This window comes from Corvus moneduloides, chromosome 16 (assembly GCF_009650955.1).
Source record: "Corvus moneduloides isolate bCorMon1 chromosome 16, bCorMon1.pri, whole genome shotgun sequence".
NCBI classification, from domain to species: Eukaryota; Metazoa; Chordata; class Aves; order Passeriformes; family Corvidae; genus Corvus; species Corvus moneduloides.
Window position 1 is genome coordinate 17,038,392 of NC_045491.1, and position 8,298 is coordinate 17,046,689.

Here is an 8,298-nt window from a genome sequence, read left to right on the forward strand (position 1 = left end):
CTGTGAAAACAGGAACTGAGAATACAAAGATACAAATTCATGAGGAAGCAGCAGTGCGTTATTTTATTTTATTTCCACTTAAAAAGGAAAAGCAAACCAGTTTTTTTTTTTTTTCAACCTAACTCACTTTCATTGAAACATGGAAACAAGCCAGTGACTATCTACAAGTTTATTCTAACTCAAGAATTTTGGAGGATACCTTCTGTTGAAACCAAGAACCCTTTATGAACATTTATATTATGAGTAAAATTGCATTTTTTGGTGGGAGGAAGAAAGAAAAACCCAACAGATAATGTGTTCAGACAACGTTTTTATATCAGTATTCCTTCAAGCCCCAGTTTAATGCCATAGATCATAAACCACATTCTCAAAGCTGAGTGTGCACTTTCTGTCTCAGGCTTCAAAGAACATTTGAAGATGCAAATGTGCTTGTCCTGAAGTAGTTTAATTTGATCTGCACATGAAGATAGCAACAAATTATGATTCTGCTCTTCTTTCTTTGATAGTTTTTAAACTGATGAAGTGCAGTCCTCGACTTCACAGAATCCCAGGATGGTTTGGGTTGGAAGGAACCCTAAAGCTCATCCCATTCCACCCCCTGCCATGGGCAGGGACACCTTCCACTGGCCCAGGCTGCTCCAAGCCCCAATGTCCAGCCTGGCCTTGGGCACTGCCAGGGATCCAGGGGCAGCCACAGCTGCTCTGGGCACCCTGTGCCAGGGCCTGCCCACCCTCCCAGGGAACAATTCCTTCCCAATATCCCATCCAGCCCTGCCCTCTGGCACTGGGAAGCCATTCCCTGTGTCCTGTCCCTCCATCCCTTCTCCCCAGTCCCTCTGCAGCTCTCCTGGAGCCCCTTTAGGCCCTGCAAGGGGCTCTGAGGTCTCCCTGGAGCCTTCTGTTCTCCAGGTGAGCACCCCCAGCTCTCCCAGCCTGGCTCCAGAGCAGAGGGGCTCCAGCCCTTGGGGCATCTCCACGGCCTCCTCTGGAGTTGTTCCAGCAGTTCCACATCCTCCTTATGCCAAGGACCCCAGACCTGGAGGCAGCTCTGTAGGTGGGGTCTCACCTGAAGAGCTGAAGATGCAGCCCAGGACACAGCTGACTCTCTGGGCTGTGAGCACATGTCCAGCCTCTCAGTCACCAGTTTCCCCACCTTCCACCTGTGTCAGCCCCCAGAACACCCCAGGCTGGAGCTGGCTGCCCAGCCTGCTGAGGATCACGGCAGCTCCTCCGTTGCGGAGCTGTTTGCTGTGGCAGGAATAGCTGTGCGTGCTGCTCTGGGCCCAGGCACATTCTTCTCTCCACCAAAGCCCCGTGTGGAGCCAGCCACAGCCAAACCACAACAGAGCACTCTGCAAACAAATGTCACCGCTCCTGCTGCAGTTGTGCAGGAGCCATCACCACGCTGCTATCGGTTAACGTGACTCCCAATGTTTTCCCTTAACACAGCTGGTTTCCAACAACGCCTCAACGCTGGAAATCAAATGCACTAGGTGCCAGGTCGTGGAAATCCATCCCACTGAGCCCCTGGCCATAATGCGTGGAGAAGGAGGCAGAGAAGGGTGAGGTGTCCTGGAAGGGATTAGAGTGTGTGCTGTGGTTCACAGGTGAGTGATGTGGTGGGACAGAGTGCTGGGAGGTGTTGTGGCCACAGGTGTTCTGATATTCCCTATTCCCAGTCCCAGCTCTGCTGCTCCTGCTCCTCCACAAGCAGCCACTCAGTAAAGGATCTGTACTAAGAACAAACCCAGCCTGGTGCCATCCACTGATGCAAGGCTCAGCAGGTCACAGATGGAGGTTTCCATACAAGAGCATGGCAGAGATGAGGTCCCTGCTGGATTGTCACTCTCACAAAGGTTTGCCCCGCAATTTCACAATTAAACTGGAATCAGGTGCCAAAGTCTGCTAAATTTATCTTAAAGGACATGGGAAATGAGCTACTAATTATAGATCCATGTATCTGGATCTGTGGGCAGGCCCTGGCACAGGGTGCCCAGAGCAGCTGGGGCTGCCCCTGGATCCCTGGCAGTGTCCAAGGCCAGGCTGGACACTGGGGCTTGGAGCAGCCTGGGCCAGTGGAAGGTGTCCCTGCCCATGGCAGGCGGGGCGGGGGGAGGGGGGGGGCGGGGCGTGGAACAAAATGAGCTTTAAGGTCCTTTCCAACCCAAACCAATCTGTGGTTCCATGATTTTATGGTATCTTTAAAGAATAGATCCCTTGGGTGACTTTTAGTAGAACAGCCCCAAATGTGTTTGTGCACAGAAGCAAGGGACAGAGAACATTCCTAGGTGCCACTGCTATCCCTGTAAAACATGACTCTGGATCTCACTCCAAGGATGGCAGACAGGCCCTGGCCATTCCCAATTTATCCTCTTGCAGGAGCTGCCTGGTCCTGCCACCCTGGCTGTTGCAAGCACCAAGTGAGAAACCACGGTGAGGTGGTGGTGCCCAGTACACCCTGACCAGGAAGAAGGGTGGGAAGAGAGAGGTGGATGGGCTGCCTGTGTGGTGGGACCCTGTGCTGCCAGGTTTCACCAGGGGGTTCAGATTTCTTGGTGTCTAATGAAGGGGAAGAGCCTGAGGTGGGGTCAGCGGTCTAGGCCGAGCACTGAGCGTGGATGATCGGTGCACCCAAGCTCTCTCAGCGATTTCAGTCCCAGGTTTCATTGTTTTGATTGAAAATGGACACATACCTTTCTGCCCCAGGCTGAAACACAAATATTTGTAGCGGGTCTGGGATGTGGGATTGGCTGGCTCAGAGCCAGCTGGTGCCATTGCTGCCATGCAAGCAGAGATGGAGGCCTGCTAGCAAAAGGCTGTGGTCCCTTGCTGGTCACCCCTGAGGGCACAAGGCTGTGCATGGTGATCCTGACAGGCAGTTTGGACACTGCCAGGGGCTGGGATTCTTGGATGCCCATAGTTTAAGTAAATTAGAAGGAGAAGACACAATGCAGAGTCTCTAAGAAACACCAGTCTGGACAATTTTGTAGTGGTGTTTCCTTCCAGATGGCTTTCCCAACCTTCCTGCTTTGCTGGGTTAACTGAAGGTCAAGTCTCAGTGAAGTCAACTGGAGAGTTGCCCCGGGCACTGGTGGGACCGGGGTTTGGCCTGGGAGCAGGCTGCTGGGCCAGGGGAGGGGATTTGCCACTACAGCCTCTCCTAGCAAGTGCACAGGCAGCAGGTCCCCCCATGGCTTGGGTGCTGTTTTCTGGTCTGCATGGTGATGAGCAGCTGAGCAGGGACACTCACTCCCTCCGTCGGCAGCTCTCTCCCATTTCCACGTGTGGCTGGTACACGACAGACCAAGCCCTTTTTGATTTGTCATCAATTCTGGGTGACTTCACGAAGCCAAGCTCTGTTGCGCTGTCATGCTCTGGCTGGAAGTGGCTTTGAACGGGTGTTTAATGAAGATGTTAATTGATAGCACGTGGGGAGGAATCTGAGCTGCTCTGAGCTGTCTCGGAGCTCCTCAGATCCCAGAGCCATCATCCCCTTCAAAACAGAACAGAAGAAGAGTTATTACAAAACAAATCATGTTTGTATAGGCGCTTAAAAAAATAGTCCTCTCCAGCTCTGTTAAGCTCATGTTACTGGCAGGGCTGAACTGGAGAGACCATGTGGGCCACGGAGTGCCTTCAGCAAATTAAACCAGCATCCAAAGGAGAAACGAGGCACTGCAGTCCAGATCCCGTCCAGACTGCAGCAACGCAGCGCGACACCCAGGGGCTGCAGGTCCCACTCTGCTTGGCCAGGGGCCTGCTCCTGGAAATGTCCATCCCCGGAGGAAGGGGGACTTCTGCCCATGGGGAGCCCTTGCTTTCCTGTTGAGGACCCTCAGTCCCAGCGCTTCGGGGAGCTGGAGGTTGTTCAGCGCTCGGCTCCGGCGTTCTGGCAGCCATGGCTCGTGCAGACTCCGTCCTCTCTGCCCAGACGTGCGCTAAGGAGCTGGAGCTCCGTCCTTCCGGACGTGTATTTTCTCTCAGCTGACGGTGCGCATCCGGCTCTGGCCACAGCTGGAGAGGTCCTCTTCCCGGCAGGGCTGGGGCTGCCTACTGGCCACCAACTGCAACCCCGCTGCTCTTCTCCGTGACTTTGTGTAGAAGGTGCTCCTATTCCTCACCTGGTCTAAGTTACCTGCACCCCCTTTCACTGCCCAGCACACTGCAGGGAGACTGGGCAGGATGCAATATTTTGAGACCTCTCCCCGTCCGACAAATTGGATTGGAATTGGCTGGTGGACTGAGAAGTTATTAGGAACAGACACCCCCAGACAATGCGATTGCACAAGCTTCATTTCCTTAGAAAAGCAGGCCAACAGCGCAGGAGTCTGTCAAGTAAACATGTTGATTCCAGGGTCTTTCGGCGCTGCTCGCAGGAAGGAGCACAGCGCTGGCGCCCGGCCTGCACCTCCAAATGCTGCCTCTCGCTCAGGGACGCCTGGACGCAGCTCGTCTGTCGGAGGACTGGCAGTGTTGGAGCGGAGGGTGTGCTGCTCGTGGCTCTTGGCAATGGCCAACAGCCCAAATCTTTCCCAAGGCAGGCAGGGTGGATGATGTGGGGTGAGCCACTGACTGTTCTGGGATACCAGTGGGGCTGGACCAGAAGCATTAGACTCCAGCCCTGCCCAGAAGGGGGTGAGAACAGAACGTCGTGGTGTTCATATCCAGAGCCATCCATCCTCCACACTCAGGAAGGTGCAGGAGGATGAGATCTCCCCATGGTGTACGGTCCCTGCAGTGCAGCCTCTCTGGATTCCAGCTTGCCTTCCGGCTGCGGCTCAGAGCTGGGTACCTTGGGGCTTTCCTTCTCCCTTTCTTTCCCCCAGCCACTTATCCCTGTGCTTCCCAGCCCCTGGAGTTACAGCCTCCCTGAAGCCAGGCTGGAGGAAGATCTCTTGCAACACTGGAATGCTCTGCAGTCATTACCTCCCTCCCTAGAAATTTTTGGGGTCAGAGGACATAAGTCTCAGTAATCGTCCAACAACGTCAATGGAGCTCCGTTGATTTACACCAGCTGAGGATCAAACCCCTCCCTTTCCTCTCCCATATTTAAGATATTTTCCAGACTTCAGACATATACAGAGGAGGGAGTTGATGGCTCCTGGGCTGTTGAAGAGGTTCCAGCTTTGGTCATGGCCTGGAGTAACAGGAATAAGGTGGCTACCCTGGCTCTGCCTCTGCATGGAAAAGCTGTGCTCCTGCGGTGTGCTGGCCCTCGAGCTGGCAGACTGGCTGGGGCAGGCATTAGGGGGCACACACCTGCTGAAGGTCTCTTCAGGCTGAGATGTGGCTCTGCCACCATTTCTCTCATGGCCAGCACCAGCATGGCCAGAACTAATTGCCATCGCTGCTCCATAGTGGGCTATGGACCCCACAGCTTCAGTTCTTCATTTCTGCAGCCAGCCACAACAAAACCCAGCCCACTGAAACCTTGCACGATCCACCTTGGGGCTCAACACATCCCTCCTCAAGCCTTTGCCAAGCAGGACATCACTGTCACAGGGCCGCCGGCGTTGGAGCAGCTGTGCCGAGTTCAGGATGCACCACCAGGGACCGGAAAACCCAGACACCTTGAGCACAGCCCTGTCTAAGAACAGGAAAAAACCACCCATGAGTCTTGAGGCAGCATCAGTTTGGATAACAGTGACAGTCTGTAACAGTGAAAGTTCATTCTGAGCCCAGTGTTTTGGTCTGGGCAGCTGGGTCAGTCCTGAGGGGAAGCGCCATTAATGTTGCTGATAGCTGGATCCAATTTATAAGGCGCTCAGCAGAGACAATCATCAGGGAAGGAGACAAATAATCTTCAGGCAATTAAATTTAATTGTTCCATCTGAAGATTATTTATCTCCCTGCCTGATGAATGTCTCCTCGAAGCGCCTAATAAATTGGATCCAGCTATCACTGATAGTGGCTGCTTTTCCCTGGCAGCGGTGAAGGGTGTGGAGAGCAGAGCAGCGCTCAGCTCTGTGTGTTGCTTATGATCTGTCACCTCAGAACATCTTTTTAGCAGACTTGAAAGTGTCCACAGGCTTTATCCATACCCAGCACTGGTGCAGAGAGCTTGGCAGTCCTGGGCTGGGTCGTGCGAAAGCTCCCAGACCAAGGGACTGGGTGGAATGAGGTCCTGTTTGGATCGGTATTGGGCTATAATGTGAGGCATCAGGGAGGATTTGTAAGTCCCTCTGTCTGTCTGTCTCTGCTTCATTTGCTTCTGGTCTGGCTGTGTCTGGAAAGGGACAGGGAGGAAGAAGGGGAGGAAGCTCCGCCGGCAGGAGGTGGGTGAGAGGTGATATGCTGCAGCCCAGGGTTTCGGACAAGGGTCTCCCGTGGGATCGTGGAGCATGGCATCACTCCTGGAAACCCCTCCGGCTTCTCCATCCCTGCCAGAGAACACCTCACGCCTGGAGCAGGTTAGTTTAGAGCTGGCACAAGACCTGTTTCTTTTATCCAGCTTCTCTTCCCGTTGCAAACACAGGATGTGCCTTTGAAGTCATCCCTTTCTCATGGCTTTGCTTGTTTGTAACCCACGTGGAAACAGGTCTGCATTGCCTGGAGAACCCAAGACATCCATCCAGCAGACCCAGGTGAATTAAACTGAAGTCTCAGAAAGCAGTGCAGTCAGGAAATCTTATCGGGAAGGGGGAAGGCTCAGCGGTGAGGAGCGTGTGGAGCTCCTCTCTCCAGAGACAAAGAGCAGCAGTGGAGCAGGTTTTGCTCTGGCTGCTCTGATTCCAGGAGACAGGACGGGTGATCTTCGTTCACCATCATTACCCACCCGGACAGTGAATTCCATCTGTGCTCAGAGAATCATAGAAGTGTTAGGGTAGGAAAAGCCCTCTAAGATCATCAAGTCCAATCCTCAACCCAGCACTACCAAGGCACCACTAAACCATGTCCCCATGTTCCCAGAGCTCCTTACAGACTTGTAAGGGGTCTCTAAGGTTACTTGAGCTGTGAGCCCCTGTCCTGCCTGCAGCCCGTTATCAGAACGGATTGCAGGCTGGGAATGACAGCGAAATCTTGGGAGTCTGTGGGTGTTCTGAGGGACTGTGTGCCTTTCTACAATCGTGTCTCTATTCACCATCCAAACGTTGAATAGTTCAGTAGTATTTAATTAGCATACAATAACTGTCCCATTGAATTTGATGGAATACATAATTTTGGAATGCTATTTGCAGTGCTAGTTTTCTTACAGAAATCCATGTGTCAGAGCTTTATCCATTATTATAGTCTTTAAAATAGGCAGATGTGCCTTTCATGGCCAACTGCATGTTTTATTAATGGACTAGAACTATCAGATGTATTGTAAATCACGGGACACAGCCACCAGTCTGCTGCTTCTCTCCTCCAGGGTCCCAAGGCTAGGGAGATGAATTGCCTGAGCAGCTCGTACGGAGCCGTGGGGCACGTGCTCACTTCCCTGCTCTCAGAGCAGGTTCTCCTGGCCTGTGGTAGCCCTCTCTGCCCTGTCATCACTGCCTGTCCGCCTGGCCACAAACATGGCATGCAAACCTCCAGCTGGCACATGCAAACTTTCACATTTATATATAGATAATAAAATTAACATGGGCTGCTCTGCTCCTCCAATTCCCTCTTCTCTCTCCTCTACTTCATCTTTCACCTGCCCCTCTCCTCTCCACCCTCCAAAGTCAAGGGCAGGAGCAGGGCACCTGGGACCTCTCCAACAGAGCCAAATTCCCCAGGTCACTTTTTTATCGAAGCCCTCACACGTTGTGCATGTTGCACACAAAGGTGTCCTGTCTCACTCAAGCCAACAGAGCAGCATCTCAGCATCTCTCTTCATTAGAATATTCACTAACAATTCGAATTCTCTTTTGGTGGGATTGGAAATAGTGCATGGGTGATTGCTCCATAGGAAATAACCCGGAAAGGCACATGGGATATGCTGAGAGTGAAAGCTGGAGTCAGGCTAAAGGTTTAGTGGAAAAGCTCTTGGCAAAGCCACACTGGCCGCAGTCGGACCCGCCCAGGGACCCCCAGGCGTGTGACAGGGCTAATGAGGGCCCATCATCCGAGTGAAAGGACTGTGCCCAAGGACATCCCAGCCAAAGGCTCCGTACAGTGTTTCCATCTTCCTGGCACGGCTGGGTCTCGGCAGGAGCTGCCTCCTGCCCTCCACACGCTCCCTAGGGATGCTCCCAGCAGCCATTCCCAAGACAGGGGCTCTGCTGCTCTGCTCCAGCTCGAGTTGTCCCTGTGGAAACACCAGCAGAGCGCCCAGATCGTCTTCTGCAGACAAGCCTGGCGTGTTTTACACAGGGCTGGGCCAAAAATACC